Below are 20,050 nucleotides of genomic sequence, written 5' to 3'. Positions count from 1 at the left end.
CTCCTTCAACTTTGCCCTTAAGTTCCCGAGCCTTTGTATTTCTTAAGGCTAATGGAGTTTATTTTTCTTTGGTCTAAATTTTGCCCTTGTCACTGCTACTACTTAACTGCTTTTTGCACAACAATTGTGATATACACTTGCTTTTCAACCATCTCTGTTAAGAGAAAATGAATTGTTAGTTATACATGTGTTAATGTTCCTTAGAATGTCTTTTGGTCTACACCCTTGTGCTGCCACAAAATGCACTTTATTTAAAATAGGATTGTTGCAAAATCATCCTGTGCCCTGGGCACCCACCCCATCCCCCTCAACATATTGCTGGATGGTACTGGTGGTAACTGACTTTGACTGACCCTGGGCTCTGCCTAACCAGGCCCAGTGCTCTGCTGAAAGAGACACATTTAGAATACAGTGAAACACCTACAGACACTAGGGTACACTAAGGGTTGGGGTACCCCTGTGGTTGGCAAGACCTACCCCATTAAACCCTATTGATTATTAGGGCAGGGGGATTAAAACTACCTAGAAGTCCCTAGCCCACAATAGGACATGGCAATTTGGAGGCCAGCACTTTTTCTGCGCTTGCATGTGTGCACTGCTGAAGTGCACACACACATTTAAAAGAAGTAGCCCTGGGTGGCAGGACTGCTTTTAAAAAGTAAATTGTGCTCAAACTCGACTTTGGGCAGTTAAAAATGGATAACCTACAATGTTTTGCCATATTAGGAATCCCAAGGGTCTCTCCTAGGTGTCCCAGAGGTGGGGGTCAGGAATATTTATAAGGTAGACCCTTATAAAGTGAGTTTTATATGTCCTGGGTTAAGTAAAATTTCACATTTCACTTCCCACATTGTGATAAAGTGCTGCCCAAATTTGACTTTGGTGCTAGGAGCCCTGTGGAGGGAGGATCTGTAATATTTCTACAGCTTTAGAACCCCTAAAGTCTCCCCTAGTTGTTCCATGGGGTGGGGGCCTGTAGATATAAGCAAAGTACTTCTAAAATATGTTTTTGTAAGTGATGGTGCTGGAAAAATGGCCCAATTCTTTTTTTTCCCATTTCAAATCCCCTGCTATGTAGGTTAATATGGTAGGAAGTTATTAACTAATAACTCTTGATAGGAGAGGTCAAGCAGTACCATTCAAAGACTTCCCCGAATGGTATTAATAAACTCAAGAATATGATATGATTGAATTTCTCCTAAAGTGTACATACAAGAAGTTATAAGACTTTTTTGTTTATAAGTCCAGATTCAGCTTTCCAGTGGTCTGTCCTGATTGAGCAGAATTAAGTGGATTAGCCAGGCTGCCTTAAAGAGGTGATAAAGAGCCCTTGGGCTTAACCAGCTCTGCTGGGAGGGCAGCGTGCGTCTACACTGGAATGCCAGAGCAGGGGGGGAGTCGTAAACCATGATCTTCAAAGAGAAGAGGAAACCTTAGTGTCATTTATAACTCTAAACTTTTCACCTCAGCCAGAGCAAGGCTTATGGAAAGAATGCACAGAAGCAAGGGGGAGTGTTTACGGAACGTAAGCCATCCTAGGGGTGTGTTTAGCCAGCTCTTACCTCCCTGTTGGAAAATCAGCCATTATGAAATTGGAGGATTTGGGATAAAATAATGCTGCACTCTAGAGGATGTGGTCAAATTCATGGGTAGTTGCCCGGCTCCCATTGGTCAGCAGTGTTCTCCTGCTAGACCTAGAGAACTTGGAATACGTATCTGAGTGGGGCAGATCCTCCCAGATCTGCTGCTTGGAACATAAGAAAGCAAGATATTGCCACGCTGAGAAGTTGGGGTCCAAAATTCTAAGGCCTGGCCTGGAAGTCTGCACCACCTTAAACTACAGCGCTGTGGATACCTTGCTGCAAAAGAACTAGAGTGGACTCCCTGCAAGCTACAGGTTAACAGAGCTCACCTGGACCACCATCACCAAGGATTCTCAAACTGGAGAACACCAGTGGATTTGTAAGGGTTTTATCCAAGTGGATTGTGGGAACTGAAGTCCTCTACTTTCAAGGACCATCTTGAGGCTTCCAGACCCCTGGAGTGAATTTGAGACACTTTAGGACCCCTTCAGAAACTTCAGGAAGAAGTTCAAGAAGTTTGTTGAACTTTGGAAAAAAGCTCTGTAGTAAAGCTTATAGGTCCATTGTCCACAATTGCTAAATTAGCATGAGCTTCACTGCCATGAACCTGCTTTTGCGCACAACACTGTATACATCTATTTTGCAATACTTATTTGTGCCCCCTTTAACACATGAGAACTGTCTGCTTTGCAGTTTCTTTGCTGTGCTCTGAGGTTTAGTCTGCACATAATATTCAAGGTTAAACAACAATCAGGCATATGCATCAAAGTAAATACTGGTCGTAAATGGACAGATTCACAGAATCTGCCCCTTTGCGACCTGTATTTTTGCATTTGGTATGCATCATCCCAAATGCAAAAATCGCAATTTAAGGAATCTCTAAATTGCGATTCCTTAAATTGCGATTGCATTTAAGGAATCCCAAATTGAGATTCCTTAAATACAATGCATGAAAGTCAAAAGATAGCGAATTCGCTAATAGGTGTAGCAAATTACCATGAAGTTGAACTTCATGGTAATTTGCTAAAACTTTGAAAAAAACACTTTTGTGCATTTTTCAAAGTTTCATGTTGCGCACACACATGCCCTTAGGGCATGTGTGTGTACAACATTTGTGCACAGATTGATTTCAGGGGTGCAACAGGGGGTCATTTTGACACCCTTGCACCCTTGAAATTGCATGAGCAATTTGCGAATACCTACTGCTACTCGCAAATTGCTCATGCAATCTCCAATTCATTCCTATGGGCCTGTAGGCCCATAGGAATGAATGGGACAGCATTCCTTAATTTGCGAGTAGCAATTAAGGAATGTTTAGGAATCGCTATTATTATAGCCATTTCTACATGCATAGACTTTTGCGATTCCTTAATTGCGATTCCTTTTTTATCGCAATTAAGGAATCTCAAAAGTCTGCGATGATGCATGTACCAGATAGCCCCTTGTGATTCTGTTCTGATCTGTTACTCGCACCTAGACATAACAGGCTTCACACAGCTGCACCTCTGGAAATCGTGTCCTTTAATATTGCAAACACAAGCGGTTTTCACACGCACTAAGTAACAACTTTCCAGAGAGAAGACCGTGTTTTTCCTGCGATGTGAACATTACATCTAGGCCTTGCTGTATGGGGGTCTCCTGACAAAGCACAGAGGTCTTCTGTTTTATAATAAACTAGCAGCCCGCCCCAGCGTTGCCTGGGGGCAATGAGGCTTCAGGGCCAACCGCCCGCCCAGGCCCCCGCCCGCTCCGACATTGTCCGTGCATGCCCATGCACGGACACGGACCAGGCCCCCCTCCCGCCCCGACTACCTCCCACCCCGACTCACTCACGCCCCCCTCCCGCCCCGACTCACTCGCGCCCCCCTACCGCCCCGACTCACTCGCGCTCCGACATTTTCCTTTACTGCTGCCTCTTCCAGCTGATAGCACTGCAAAGGTCGTTCTTGCCTCCCCCTGCATCACACAGTCTCGCACTGAACTTTCCCTTTCCTTACCTGTGCCGCCACTCCTCACTGCACAGCCGCTCGTCACTACACCGCCGCTCCTCCTTCGTCGTCATCATGCATGTCGCGTCGCGGTCATCACGCACGTCGCGTCGCGGCCAGCGCTAGGTCCCGGCCGGCGCTACTTTCAGGGGACTACTTTGCTTTCAAACTTAATTTTTTTTATTTACTTTTTGTTTTTAATTTATATAGCCTATGTCCATCTACACACCCTCACATTTTCATAGATGTATCGGGTGTGTAGATTGGCGCTGTGGTTCCCGAGTTTACCTGGCCAAAAGGTGCAAGTTCTCTCTTTATAATAGTAGTATAGACTATCTCTTGCCACGTGGAGGGTGGTTAGGTTGTTCCATCCTTCTCCATTGTTTTCTATAACATGACATCCCTGTTTGTATTCTATGGAATTGTAATAATGCTGACTCTATTGTGTTTATGCATTCTGCTGCTAGTATTGGCTTGTGTACTGCACCATAGAGTGCGTTAGATGAAATAAACATTTTAAACTATACAACAGATAGGCACCCAGTCTTTTCTAAAAAGAACTGGAGAAATAAAAAACGGGGCAAGAACAACAACAGAAACAAGATTCCCGCGCTAGTTCCCCGACACATGACTCTTCTGACCGTACTTATGACTTGCGCGACCACGTAAAAATTAGGACTCAGCGTTCTCATTCTTTACAGGACACATCCGGCTTACAAGCTGGTGGTGAAGATCGCCAGGATCGAGGCAAGAGTCAGCAAGTTCCGAGGGGACGTGATCAGACTCTTCAGTTTGACGGCAAGGGGAAGCAGGAAGAGCAACCATGTTTCCAAACCCCTTTTCAAAAGAAAAAGGTTGCTGCTTTAACAGGGAGATTTGCCTCAGACAGTGAGAACACGACTACTGGATTGGACTTGGGCAGTAACCTTGCTAGACAGCGCAGCGGAAGTTACAATAGTGCAGGAGGTACTGCGTCCTTGTCTGGAGGTGACAGCAACTGATACATTCATTACTGTGGAGACAGCCGACACACGGGTAGCCCCCCTGGATCGGCTATACAACATAGTTGTTCGTATAGAGGGTGACATTGAGTGTGTTATAACTGGGATTTTTGGGGAGAATCTGACTGCTTCCTATGACATTTTGCTGGCGGAGGTCAACTGGCCCCCACTTTTTGTTCTGGCCGCGGCTCGCGGGGAGGACGTGATACTTCCTAGTTTTTCACATAACGTACCAAAAGAGCATGCAGTCACCTTTGCAGCTGAGTGGGCTTTGGCCCTTGCTACTCTAATCAGGTTGGCTGGGATAAAGATTCACCGCCAAATGATTTTCCTTTATGGTCAATGCCTCAACCGTAATCCCAATATCCTATTACACGGGAAGCTAAAGGTCCTGTCGCTGACATTCTCACTCAGTTGCAATATCTAGGAGTGATTGAGATGTGCATATCGACAATGAATAATCTGCTCTGTACTGTATCGAAACCTGATGGGTCGTACTGCATAGTTTTTGATTACCGGCATTTGAACTCCCATTGCCGAATGTTTGCGGTACAAAATATCCATAGTTCTGCCTTGGTGGACAGCCTAGTTCGTTAAAACTGCAAAACGACAATTGATATTTCAAATGGTTTTTACAGCCATAATCTGTCCCCTGAATGCAGCCAATGGACCGCATTCACAACGGGTGGAATCCGGGAAAAAAAACGGCGTTTGCCTATGGGCTACAAAACAGCCAGAGTATTCCCTGCACGGGTTGTGTCTTTGTTAGACAGCATAGACCCAGATACAAATTCATATGTTGATGATATTAATCTCACTGACGACAAATTATGGCTGCATCCGTGTCGAGTTGACCGCATAATTCTGCGTTTTGCAGATTACGGTATCAATTTTAATTTTGCCAAGTCTCACATCGCATGTTTTGCAGTGCTCTCCTTGGGCTATGAGCTCAACAATGAAGTTTGAGGCCTGGCTCCTTATTTCATGGAGAAATGCGCACGGTTGCAATCTACAACCACACTGAAAAAACTTCCCACATATTCCCATATATGCCCAGCGTATCAAGCCACTTTATGCCTTGATACAACCCACTTTTTCAAAAGCCAGCTTGATACCGGAACATTCTGATATATTACTTTCTTTGCAATCTGATTTGCTTGAATCTAAATACTTGTTGACGTTTGATAACCACACTAACCTGGTGATACGAATCATACCAGGCGCAGTGGGTTTCACTTACTTGATGTACAATGAAGGAGACATAGTACCAATCGCTTACAAATCACATTTGTTCTCAAAGAACACGCCCTAGCCCTGGGAAAATGCATTTTGGTGATTACACCTTACCCTGCCTTAGAGGCAGTAACAAAGGCAAGTGTGCCAAACTCAAAAGCTTTACACCCCTGTTGGATATAATGGGCTACTTCTTTGACGTCCCCGGATGTCACTTTTATCTTTGACGCTATCGCTTCAGACAAAGGAGTTCTTGCAGTATGAACATGTTCCTCCACCTCCTTTGCCTTTACTTCCATTGGAAGACTACACATGTATTATTTACACTGATGGTTTGGCTCAACCAGCCACGGATTCTAAACATGCTTACTCAGCAGCGTGTGCTATAGTTGCAGGTGCGACGGTGAATGGAGGATTCAAATCTTCCATAGTGCACACTCAGGCACTGGGAGACTGTACTACACAATTGGCTGAGCTGTGTGCCTTAATTCTAGCTCTCGAGTTTGCTGATACAAAAGTTTCGACCCTTATTTTCTGCAATTCTTATTACTGTGTTCAGCCGTTCAATGACAACTTATTATTTTGATCTCAAAATGGTTATCGAGATTCTAAAGGCAGCACAATTAAGCATAAAACGCTTTGGGCTCGAGTGGCAGATCTTAAACAAAGTTTGCCACTCACACATGTTATACATACTCTTGGCCACCAGCATGTCTGGGCACACGCTCTTGGGAATCGTTTGGCTGATGAAGCAGCCAAATCTGCAGTAGCCATGTGTTCCATAGCAGTCATTACTAGATCCATGACAAAGATTGATAATGACATTTTGGCAGTGATAGCTGCAACAAAGGAGGAGCTTAATTACCCACAGGGTTTCCCTTCAAAATATTTTTATCAGTTAACTCCCGAACAAGTTCCCTTTGCTAGACTACCGTACGTTGGAGATCAGCTGATTTCCAACGTGGACCGCAGACACTCTTTGATTAAAACCACACACGAAGGCATGGTCTCTGCACATGCTGGAGTGTCTGGTGGCGTGGTTTATATAAACAGACCCGCAATTATGTGCTTTAGTGTGACATTTGACAGCAGAGTAAGTCATCTCTGGCAACACATCCTCCACAAAGACCGCTTAGCATTGCTAATTGGCCTTTTGCTTCTGTGTACCTTGATCACTGCGGTCCTTTCTCTTGAAATACTGCATATAAATATATTTTAGTTGCAGTGGATCCGTGCACCAAATTTCTTTCGGTATGGCCACAACGCAGTGCTGACGCTCGAACTGCCATCAGGGATTTGCATGTCTTTGTAGGGATTTTCGCCCGTGGCACCTTTCATTCTGACCAAGGTCCAGTGTTCGCCTCTAAGGCATACAAGGATGCTATGCAGTCTTTGGGGGTGCTGGTGCAATTTTTGTCTCAATAAAGGCCTGATGGCAACTCAATTGTGGAGCAAATGAACAGTGACTTAAAGCAATCCTTGACAGCTAGAGTCTTAGGTACTGGCAGGAACTGGTTAACCCATTTGTATGGCATCCAACGTGCACTTAATATTCTCCCTAGAAGACCTCTGGGTGGGCGGACCCCATACGAAATGCTCTTTAGCAGTAAAATGTTTGTGCCAGACCTTGATGGTCTAGACGTTGCAGGGGCTGCCGTAAGCTTAGACTTAGATAATCATTCTGCTATGTTACAGAATCTACAAGAGACCCGGGCCAGCCTTGCTACTGAACATTTTTCTTCAGCAACTGACAGAGCACTACAGAATCCAGTGGTCGGCTGGCTTCCAAAAGTTGGAGATCCGGTCCAAGAAAAGGTAGAGAACAAAAAAGAAGTTGGTCCCTCTTATCGTGCACCAGTTCCAGTGCTTGGCCTGAAGGGTACTTAAACAGTGAATTTACATCCTCTACCAGGTCGCAAAGACAACAGATACATCTCAGTAAACAATGTCAAGTTACAACATCTGGCCAATTCTGAATAGTGGGACACCTGCTGTTTCCTGTCCCACAATTTCAAGAACTCGAGAAACTATAAAAGCTTCTAATTTGCCAAATTACACTGTCATTGAGATGATCACTGATATTGAGCCTCCTACCGTCTCTCCTGTGTCAACAGAGATGACAGATGCTGAATACACATATCCCACAAGTGGCTCTGTGCATGATTTGCATGATACTCCTTTGCACCGGGGAAGATATTAATTTGATGCATCCTCCATATCATCAGGTGACCCGACCAAATTGTCCATTTTTTTATCTAGGTTTAAAAAGACTTATTTCGTTCCTCCATGGACATACATTTGGTAGACTCTATTTTTAATTTTTCTTTTTATGTCCATTGGGTTTCTAACTGTATTTTTTCAACTTATCAATGGTAACTACTTGCCTGAAGGCTTTGCTGCGAGTTTTGTCGATGGAATTCTGGCCCCAAATTCATAGTCACACATCATGAAGCATAACCTGACTCTTGTTAACATTTCAGCATTCCCTGTTTCGGATCGTATTGTTTGAGATAAAGTGGGTTTCCAAATTCACGGTCTTACAGAGTTGATTAACGTACCGTACGTCTTTAGAGTCTCTATGGGTGATGTGGTTACACAAGACATTTGTTCAGATGACTGGGATGCGCATACGATTCAAGCTTTGTTTTCAGATTTAAAATATTATGCTGCTTTTGATGCTGAAGTCTTGTATATGAATTCTGCTAATTATGCTGACCTCTTCTGTTATCAACATTATGGGTATCACTTCATACACATGACGAGTACCTTATGTCCTGTCGTAAATTACACTCAGTGGGAGCATTGCCCCACTCCAGTAAAGGGCAGCTCGAAACATTAAAGAAAAAGTTTACCTACTTTACGGAATTCAGCCCATACAACCCTGAATCTTTCTATTTTAAAATGAATAGCCCAACCTCTCAGAAACTCATGTTTAGACATAGTAAATTAATATATTCTTCCTTTCGTCATAATCTGGCCATGAAGGGTTATGAACATTGGAAGGAAATCATTGATTTAAAATCAATGTGGGGTTCTAAAGACTGGCAGGTGTGAGGCTCCAAGGACCTACATCATGCGTCCCTCCCCCCCACTCAAATGCTATTTTTAAGTAATACCATTTACCAATCCACATGTTTTGGTTTGGTGACAACTAAACAAATGAATGCCCCAGCAATTCTGACTTTAGCTGAATAGAATAATTGGCACTCATGCACAAATTATACCATTGAAGTTTTACCAAGGTTATTGAAAAATACTTCATTTACTGCTTCTGGAATGGATCCCTTGGGTTGGTTAATCTGGCCTAATAGTTCAAATGCTTGCCAAATCTGTTTTCTTAAATCTAGTTTAGGTTATAAACATGACAGGCCAGACCTTAGTTTTTCTGATTCACATACTGTCACAACCTACTCTGTTGGCAAATTGTCTCAACAATGGTTTCAGCATTTGACACTGTTGTCTGTTAAACAACATTTATCCTTACTGTCCAATAATATTAATTTGGCGGACTTTGCCTTGGGACCGAGAGCTCCCAGAACAAAGAAATGGATATATGTGGCTTACAATGAAATTTGGAAATGATCACAAATAGAACCAGCATCAGGTTTACGGGAAATAGACCAGGCAAACTTGGAAAACGTTTTAGCTGTTGTCGACAACAGCATTAATACACTGTCTTCCCGCATTTATACATTAGATAATATTGTTTCCAATGTTATCAATCAATTATGCTCAGTAATGCAATTTGCATGAACTTTGCAAACATTGAAAATGGGAAAAGTGCCAGGGGATTTTGAAAACTACTGCTTTATTTTCCCTGTTTCATTTGACAGATAAACAGCAATTTATGCCCATGCAAGATGCAACTTATACTCTTTTGCACATTGAAAAAATAGACCCTTTACCGTTTTCTGTAGCGGAATTGGATTCTGCAGTTTGGTTAATCCATGTGGTTATAAGTTTACTGTTCTCACTGTTTCAATTTACATCCTGTATGAAACATTACTCTGTGGGCCGTTTTGAGCCTCTTGGAGGTGCATTTTTACACGAACTGTGGTTTCTGCCTTTCACTTATCGATGTTTAAGGGACAGCACTGACGTTTACCTAACAGGGGAGGATTGTGATTCTACTGTGGGACATTCCCTGGTCTGTAAAAACATACAGTTGCACATGGGCTGTAACCTTACAGCTCCGAATCTTGCGTGTGTTTTAAAAGGTAAACCAGCTCCAGCCATAATTCCCACATTCACACTGCTTACTAACGGTAGCTATCTTATTTTAAATAACAAAAAATGATGCGGCTTGCAGGCTGGCATTCCTTACATTGTAACGGTTTCCCAGCACATAATTTGTTGCAATAATGTTCTTTTCCCTCCCCCACTTGGGCTGCTGGATAGTCCAGATTAAAGGCGCTTCTAACACAACAAAAAGTTGCATTGACTTCCGCAAGTGCGGCCTCTGAGATTCAAACACTTTTAAACACAAACCTCCCACAACATTTTGGGGAGTTGGTTCATCACATTTTTATTGCGTCGCATACACAAGGCCTGGCTCATTTTTTTAAACATGTGTGTTCTGACCTCGTTACTTCATTTCAGACTATATTTGGTGGGATACCTGCATTCTATCTTTTTCAGCGTCTTTGGTGGTTTACCGTTACTATTGGCATTGGCAGTGGGTGTCCTGCTTCTGTTGCACCTACTACGCAATGGTTGCTCCTCTTGTGGTACTGGGCAGGCCAGGCCGGCTGCAACAGCTTTGTGACCGGATGCATGAATGCTTTGCTACACTGCCTCTTGCGAAACTCAGTGTGTCCTATGGATTATCATTTTGTTTTGCTTACTTTACTTGTGTGCAACCTGTCTTTGTGTGCCTCCGCTGTGACTTTACATGGACATTGGAGTTATGTCTCACCAACACCTCATGTCCAGTCCTGGATTTCGATCGGCTAATGGGCCCTTTAGTTCCTCATGAGCAAGAGTGTAATGGGATTGGGGGGCGTGGCCAGCAACATGGCCGACTAGACGTGCCTGCATAGAGCTCCGGCCGAGCCTGCACATTATCCGGCATACAATATCCCCCAAGACCCAGAAAAGCCATCCAACAGTATGGAACTGGAACCCACCTACCTGATACGAGCCGCGGTGGTCCCGAAATGGAGTCTGCCTCGTCTAGCTCCGGTGTATAGAGCGGACACCTCTGCCCCCCGAACACCGAGATGGCGGCCTAGGCACCTGGAGGGAGCGGCGTGCGCCGAGAGCCGGCGGTCCAGCGGACTCTTCTCGCGGGCTGCTGGAGGCTTGACAGGGTGGACACCAGCCGGGCGGAAGGTCGCGCGCCGTCTCCGCCGGACAACGGGAGCGGGACAGAGGTGACTGCAGACCACCTAACCAAGATGGCGGCCGCCATGGCGATAATGCGCTGACCAAGGAGAGATCCCCACATTGATCCCGTAGCCGTGCAGCAGCTGAGACCGGGTACGGAGACGAAGCGGCGGCGAGCCTGATGCAGAGGTGAGAGATCCGCCTACGCCTGGCACCTGACCCGGGGATCGACCACAGAAGCGGCGCCCGCCTTTACCAATATGGCGGCCGCGCGCTGAATGACGAAGGCGGGACAGCTATCAAGCCGCGGAAGACCACTGAGGCCTGCCTGGAGGGGGAAGGCCTGCTTGTGCTGCCCCGGAGACCCTGTGGCCCATCCCGGTTCGGGAGTGTCTGGAGGGCACCGCGACCCCCCTGCTGCCAACACTGCACCGTCTGAGCCTACAACACAGAGGCGGTGAGACTCCCGGGGGGGGCCGCACACAAGGCCCGGGCTGAGGAGTACCCCCCTGGCTTCCCAGGACTTGAGAGTGGAGGCGACGGGGCCCCCTTCGGAGTTCACCCCAGCCCCAGTGAGGAGAGACAGTGGCCCCCCCATCCCGGAGGTGAGCCCAGATTGGCCTGGCATCGGGGAAGAGGGTGTACACCGGAGGTGCCACACCAGCGTGGAGGCCGCACAGCAAGACACGCCGAAGGGACAGGCGATCGAGCCACACAGGGTCTCGGGGGCCCACTGGGAGTGAGTGGATCGGGCCCCGTAGTCCTGAAACCGGCACCCCCCTGAGGAGGGGGAAAAAGGAGCGGCTGACCGACGCCTCGGCCCACCCAACCACAGCGCTCTGTCGCCGGTGCCTATGCCCTGAGACCCGGGCTAGGGGGAGAGAAGGCTCCTCCAGAGGCACGATAGGGAGACCACTGCCCGGCTACCGCACCCGAGACGGGATGTGTGCATGGTCACAGAGTCTCTAGGGAGGCTGCCCAAGGGAACTGACCGGTTGGGGCGCCCTGTAGCTCTGCCTCTGCCTCAGACGCACGTCCGACCACAGGGGTGGCACAGCGGAACGGGGATCTGGCCCAGCGGCGTCCGGCCCCCAGAAGACACAGGTATGGGCAAGAGGGAGACAATACCCAAAACGGCGAGCAAGGGCCCAATGGACAATTTCGCAGCACCGCGACCTGCGGTGGACCCACAACCCACTCACTCTGGCGCACGCAATGACACAAACATGCTATTGGAGGCCATACAGGCGTCGAGAACGGACATCCAAGCCTCACGAGCGGCCCTGGAAACCAAGATAGGGGAGGTAGGGTCCGAGGTGACACTGCTGCGCCAGGACTTTCGGAACTTGACAGACAGGGTCACCGTGGCTGAGTCGAGGTTGACGGACAATGAGAAGTCGGTCTCTGAACTTAAGAAGGACATGGCGGAGCTCCAGGCCTCCCACCGCCAACTCCTATGGAAGGTGGACGACGCTGAAAATAGGTCAAGGCGGAACAACCTACGCTTTGTGGGATTTAGAGAAGGGATTGAGGAAAGGAGCATGACCACCTTCCTCCTGGACTGGCTCAAAAAAACCTTCCCGACGGCACGATTCTCCTCGTGCTTTATCATAGAGAGGGCGCACAGGGCGCTACTGGCCAAGCCACCGGAGGGCGCGAGACCACGACCGGTCATAGCGCGATTCCTAAACTTCGCAGATCGGGATCTGATCTTACGAGAAGCCAGGGCTATGGGCGAGATCCGCTTCGAAAATACCACCATCATGACTTTCCCGGACTACAGTCAGGAGGTCTCGAAACAGCGCCGCTCCTTTGACGCCGTAAAAGCAAAACTGAGATCCCTCAGCATTCAGTATATGCTCCTCTTCCCGGCCAAGCTCAAGGTCATCTATCAGGGCAAAGCCATCTTCTTCCCACACCCGGACGACGCATGGCAGTGGCTTGAAGAGCGCCCTATCCTGACCAGTAGAGAGGCGGCGAGCCGGGCGGCGCTCGACCGGGAACTACGGGAACGACCGATGTGGGAGAGGCCGAAGCCACAGCGTCGAAGATTGAGGAGGACGCAGAACAAGACGCAGGGGACCCCATACAGGACGAGGAGCGTCCAGAACGAGAGACGAGGCAGATCGGCGTCACCAGGTACCGATTCAGTGGCGGGCTCGAGAATGGGTGGCCTGAGAAATGGAATCCGCTCAGAAGAAGACGATGCGGAGGAATCGGAAGGCCGAGCATCCGGGGAGGAAGAGGAAGACACAAGGAGTGACTCGTTACACCCTCTGGCTAAGGAAATCCAGCAACTGGAACAAGACTCTGCAGGCCGTGAGGGTCAAGTGGACACACAAGACTCACATTCGTGAACTGTGGTGTACTGGGAACGGGAAAAGATGGCGGCTCGGCGATGCGGAGCAAGCAAGTTGGCACATCCCCACTACTGTTTTCTGTGTTCTTAACACTGGTTACTGTTGATTGAGGGTGGGATGTGTGGGAGGGCGACAGGCCTTCTCCCACGGATAGTTGAGACCCGGATGGGGATGCAACTGGAAGGGGAGGGAGGTGGGGTGGGGGGTGCGGGAAGGGATTTGGTTACAGTTTACCTCATGTTGGGGTGTTGGGACGTTGGGAAGGGAGGGAGACAGATATCCATGCAGCAGCGAGTTCAGGAAAGTGTACCCTTGCTACCATCCCGGCCCTGGGGCCCGGTACTAGATAGTCCTCAGGTGAAACAATGGCGAATACACTAGCTACACCGCACGGTGAAGGCGCTGGGGTTAAGGCGCTAACCTGGAACGTGAACGGACTGGGTTCCAAAATTAAGAGGAGCCTGGTTACTGCATATATTAAGCGAGTGGCACCTGACGTCATTTTCCTTCAGGAAACACATTTGAGGGGGAACCGATGTGCTTTTTTAGCGCGCGGGCAGTACATAGTTCTGGCACACGCGGGATACACCATGGACTCACGGGGCACGGCAATACTAGTTAGGAAAACAGCACCTTTCACAGTCACACGTACATGGTTGGACCCACAGGGCTCGTTTGCCGGGGTGCAGGGGACATGGAGGAGGCGCAGGTACACTCTGCTGTCGGTATATGCTCCACCCAAATTACAGACACGAACAATGCAGGAGATCACGACCATTCTGCTAGACACGGCGGACACGATACAGATTGTGGGGGGGGATTTCAATGACGTGATGTGCGCGACGCGCGATAGATCTGGGAACCCCCACACAGTGGCTGCAGAGACGGCTTTGGCGCGCAGAATGGACACGATCGGTCTCACCGACGTTTGGCGGTGGCTACATCCTGCCCGCGTAGCTTACTCTTTTTACTCTGGGGCCCATAAGGTCTTCTCTAGGCTAGATTACATCTTCACATCGAGACAGGAACTTTCGGCGGGGGACGAGGCAGACTGTCGGGCGAGGGGTATTTCGGATCATTCCCCGCTTTTCGTACATATAGGTCGGGGAAGGGGAAGGGGTCAGGCACACTGGCATATGTCGCCATGGGATCTACAGACTCCTGAAATTCTAGGGGGCATAAGAGCGGATATCAGAGTTTTTATGGCGGAAAACGAGGGATCGGTACAGTCCGGGGTGACACTATGGGAAGCCATGAAAACGGTGTTGAGGGACCGCTTCCAATCCAGGGTAGGGGAGGCCAGAAGGAAACGCACGGAAGCCATAGCGAAGGAGGAGGCAAACATCTTGACCCGAGAGGCTGAATATCACAGAACGAAGGAGGAGGCAGACCTCAGATTACTGCTGGACACTCAAAGGCTCTATAGAGAGCTAAGCACGGACGAGGCGCGTACACAGGCGCTGGCCACCCTACATCGCTTGTACGATGTCGGCGACAAATCTGGTAAACTCATGGCATGGCTGAGCAGGCGCGAGCGAGCTGCCAGGTGGGTGGATTGGGTTGAGCTCCCTAGTAAGGCGCGGGCGTCCACAGACGACACTATAGCAGAGGCCTTTGCGACCTATTTCGAAGACTTCTACAGGGCGAGGGACCTAGGGGACGGCGAGGTGGTGCAGTCGTTCCTGGATAGCGTGGAGGTTCCGCAGTTGACCCCCGAAGATAGTGAGGCTTTGGAGTCCGACCTGTCCCTGGATGAAATTGCAGAGGCGATGGCTGCCCTGAAACCGGGGAAGGCTCCGGGACCAAATGGTTTCCCGGCGGAGTTCTTCAAACGAACGGGGGACCTCCTTTCGCGTCACATGAAGTCGCTATTTGCGGGTGCGTTCGACTCCGGAGGCCTCCCGCCGGACCTGGCCCTGGCTACCATAATCCCGATCCACAAGGAAGGCAAGCCCCGTGGAGACTGTTCCTCCTATCGCCCAATCTCGCTGCTAAATACTGAGACTAAAATCCTGGCCACAATTCTTGCACGGCGCTTACGACAGGTAATAACGGGCCTGGTCCATCCAGACCAGTCGGGGTTCCTGCCGGACAGGGCCACCAAACTCAACCTGCGACGCACCCACAACTGGCTCCAGGAAGTCTGTGACAGGAGTGAGCCACATTGGTTCCTCTCCTTGGACGCAGAGAAAGCGTTCGATGCGGTCCACTGGCCTTTCCTAATGGGAACCCTTGAAAGGTTTGGGTTTGGGCCCAAGTTCCAGCGCTGGGTGAAACTTCTGTACTCGAAACCTAGGGCTAGAGTGCGAATAAATGGGCGAATGTCGAGAGAGTTCGCGATAGAGCGGGGGACGCGACAGGGGTGTCCGCTGTCCCCACTGCTTTTTACCCTCACGATTGAGATCCTTGCGATCCGTATCCGGCTAAACCGAGATGTGACTGGCTTCCAATGGGGGGAATCGGCCGCTGACCAGGAGAAGATCTCCCTATACGCCGATGATGTGCTGTTGTACGTGACCGACCCGGCTAAGACGATACCGGCCTTATTCAGGGAACTAGGCGACTTTGGGGCGGTAGCCGGACATGCTATAAACTGGCATAAGTCGGTCCTCTACGACCCACAAGGTGCCCCGCGAGGGGAGGAGCTGCCTGAGCTGCTCATCCACACCACGGCAGGCTTCCGGTACTTGGGGGTCTTTATCACCCGAGATAAGCAGCGCTCCTACACGGACAATGTTGACAGAGTTTTGGTGGCAGCAAAGGCGGAGATGGATAGGTGGAGGCCGCTCCCGCTCACCATTTTGGGCAGGGCTGCTCTGTATAAAATGATCCTACTCCCTAAGTTTTTATACGCCCTGCAGAATGAATATTATCCCCTTCCGGCTCTGACACTGCGGAAAATCCATACCGATCTCCGCTCTTTCCTGTGGCTGGGGAAGCAGTCCCGGGTGGCACTCACGACTATGCAGCGCCACCAATATAGTGGGGGTCTCTCATTGCCTAATTTGGAGGCCTATTACTGGGCGGAACACCTCACCCCGATCAACGATTGGATACACGCCCCGGCTGACCACCCCACCTATGCACTGGAGAGATCTAAATGGGGCAATAAGACGGTGCTCCACTTCTTGTATGGGGGGAGGGGGGGCCACCAGCTTCTCCCTGCGACTAAGATTACCCTGACGGCGTGGCGCAGAGCGTCGGTTAGAATGGGCTGGCATGAAAGGCTCACCCGCCAAACACCCTTATGGTCATGTAGGTGGCTGACTGAACTGAACAAGCTGCGTGGATTTCAAAGGTGGGACGACATTGGCATCTCCACAGTTGGGGATGTCATAGCACAAGGGGAACTTAAAACCTTCCAGGCACTGCAGCGGGAATTTGGACTCCAGAAAACCCAGTACTACAAATACATACAGCTGCGGCATGCATGGGGAGCCCAAAACATATCTCTCACCGACATTCCCCAGTTTGCACCACTTGAGGGCCGCCTACTACAAGAACAGATACAGAGGGGGGCGGTATCCATGACCTACAAAACACTGACAAATAATATGTTGGGTGATCTACAGGCCCTCAGGGAGAGGTGGGAGGCAGATGTGGGCACGATGGAGGACCTAGACTGGGAACTCATACTCATGCACCCCCGAGAAGTGGCCATAAAATCGAGGCTTCGCCTCATTCAGTTTAAGGTCCTTCATCGGGCATACTTTGACAGAGTGAGGCTTTTTCGGATGGGGAGGGTTCACAACACCACCTGTCTACGATGCCAGCACCAAACAGGCGACTTCTTCCACATCATCTGGGGTTGCACAGTGATACAGGAATATTGGGACGAGGTTTTCAATGAATTGAGTGCGGTACTGGAGGTAGAGATACCTAAGGACCCCAAACTGGCGCTTTTGGGAATGTCCACGGAGGTGGATATCACGCGATACTTACTCATTTTTCTGCTGCTGGCCCTGGTGGTCGCAAAAAGAGACATTGCAAGAATGTGGGGGGCGCCTGGGAAACCAAATCTCGAGGAATGGAGAAGAGGTCTAGATATGTATATGGCAGCTGAACGAGTTACATATAAAGCTAGAGGGTGCCCCCGAAAATTTAGAAAAATATGGGCCAAGTGGAGGCACTACCATGGATTGGAGTAGGAGGGTGGGACCGGTGGGGGGAGTGGGCGGGTGGTAGGATGAATCACAGAGATGGTGCGTATGTCGCTGATTCCAGTATTTGTACCCTCGAAGGTTACGGGCCATGGGGATTGCCTGTACTCAATGTATCACAACTTAGAGGACCGAGAGAGCCATGAGGGTCGGGGGGGGGGAGTGGTGGAGAAGGGTTCATGCTGCTGGGGGGGGGTGAGGACGGGAAGGGGGGCTTCGAGGAGAGGTCTCTCAGTTACTGCCTCTACTTATAGTTGATGGGGGGTGGGGGGGGGGAGTTCGGGGAGAAAATGAAAAATAAGTTCGTCAAGCTGAATGCAATGTCACTGACTATTTCAAAAGTTGCGTAAGGGCGGGTAGAGCGGAATGTTGACGCTCCCCCGTGATGTCTTGTTCCTAGTACTTATGATTCGCCTGATGCAACAATAAAAAGAATTTAAAAAAAAAAAGAGTGTAATGGGATTGGCCTGATGGTGCGTGCTGCTGCACTTGGCATTTTGGCACAATGGAATATCGTGAGTCTTCACTGAATCTCCTACTACAGAGCTACATTGAATATCACGCAAGTTAATGCATCAATGTTAATGGAGGCACCCGACTATGAAGAACATTCTTGTTACTTCAACTTACTAAATTGGATGGCATCTCACTTTTCCACCAACCAACATGATGTCCTCTGGAGGGTATTGCATTCTTTTGCACTTACACCTTGATGGATTAATCAGGTAAATTTTTCCAGCAGACATTGGCTGGTTTTTTAGATGCCTTGCTTTCAACAACTTTTTACTATCACTTCCTCCTCTCTTTCTTGCCTTTTGACTACTTCCAGGACAGTTTTTTTTTGTGTTGCACAAACTTTCGTTTTTGCTTTTTCCAAAATTTAATGGACACGCCAATTTGATAGCTGCTCAGACTTTTTGAACTTTGCTTTTTTGTATGATCTACATACAATGGCCATATCAGGGGGAGGGTGTAGTAAGGCTTATAGGTCTATTATCGGCAATTGCTAAATTAGTATGAGCTTCGCTGCCATGACCCTGCTTTTGCGCCCAACACTGTGTGCATCTGTTTCGCAATACTTATTTGTGCCCCCTTTAACACATAAGAACTGTCTGCTTTGCAGGTTCTTTGCTGTGGTCTGAGGTTTAGTCTGCACATAATGTTTAAGGTTAAACAACAATGCCCCATGTGATTCTGTTCTGATCTGTCCCTCGACACCTAGACATACAGGCTTCACAAAGCTGCACCTCTGGAAATCGTGTCCTTTAATATTGCAAACACAAGCGGTTTTCACACACACAGAGAGACACCTTTCCAGAGAGAAGACTCATGTTTGTCCTGCGATGTGAACATTGCATCTAGGACTTGATGTATGGGGGTCTGCTGACAAAGCCCGGAGGTCTTCTGTTTCATAATAAACTAACATTCGCCACGGGGATGGTGGTTAGGTTGTTCCGTCCTTCTCCATTGTATATATTTGCTTCTAAGTTCCGATCTCATTCTCAATCATCTCTCAGTCTCCACTCCAACAACCCCCTTTATGGACCAATTACTAAGTCTGCATTTATTCTTCTTAATGCATGGATGGACACATGCATATTGCATACACCAAATAGGTTGGTTGCTATTCACTCACCATAAGAACTACTAGGGTGTTCCTTCCTTCTCCATTGCTTTCTATAACATGACATCCCAATTTGTATTCTATGGAATTGTAACAATGCTGACTGTATTGTGTTTATGCATTCTGCTGCTAGTATTGCCTCGTGAACTGCACCATAAAGTGCGTCAGTCGAAATAAATATTTTTAACTATACAGCGTCTCTGATTACTTGCATTGTGGACAAGTATGAGTGGCTAAGCGAAAGAGTGTCTGGCTCCCACAATTCCCAAGATAGAGTTACGTGTTCTGGGTGTCTAATCATTGGTAGCTTTGCTGTAGATGGAGAGCAAAAGAGACATAATAGCTAGTCTGTAAGGGATTTTGGGTACGGATGTGGTAGGTTGGTACACCATCTATACACTGAGGTCCTGGTTTCCTGTGCATAGATCTGTGTATGTGCAGAATCCCCACAACAGCTCCATAAGGGGACTGACTCAACCTGGCCAGCCAAGCTGCCTGCCTTCAACCGCGAGCCGGCCAATCCATCCAAGTTCATCCCACTAAAAGCTCAGTAGGTCCAACTTCCAGAGTTTGACCAGGATTAGAAGAAATCCGAGGCCGTCGAACCCTCACCGAATCCAGCCAGGTGAAGAGCTTCGAGGGACTCCACAAAAAAAACTCTGTAACAGTTTCTAAGTCTGAATGAAGAAAAGGTGACTATGAGCAACCGCGAAAGCCAAGGCACCTGCCTTCAACCGCGTGTCGGCTGGATCCTGGATTTGCCCTGCTGGAACGCT

This window comes from Lissotriton vulgaris, unplaced genomic scaffold (genome assembly GCF_964263255.1).
Source record: "Lissotriton vulgaris unplaced genomic scaffold, aLisVul1.2 SCAFFOLD_1621, whole genome shotgun sequence".
In the NCBI taxonomy this organism is placed as follows: domain Eukaryota; kingdom Metazoa; phylum Chordata; class Amphibia; order Caudata; family Salamandridae; genus Lissotriton; species Lissotriton vulgaris.
Note: the sequence above shows the minus strand (reverse complement) of the source record.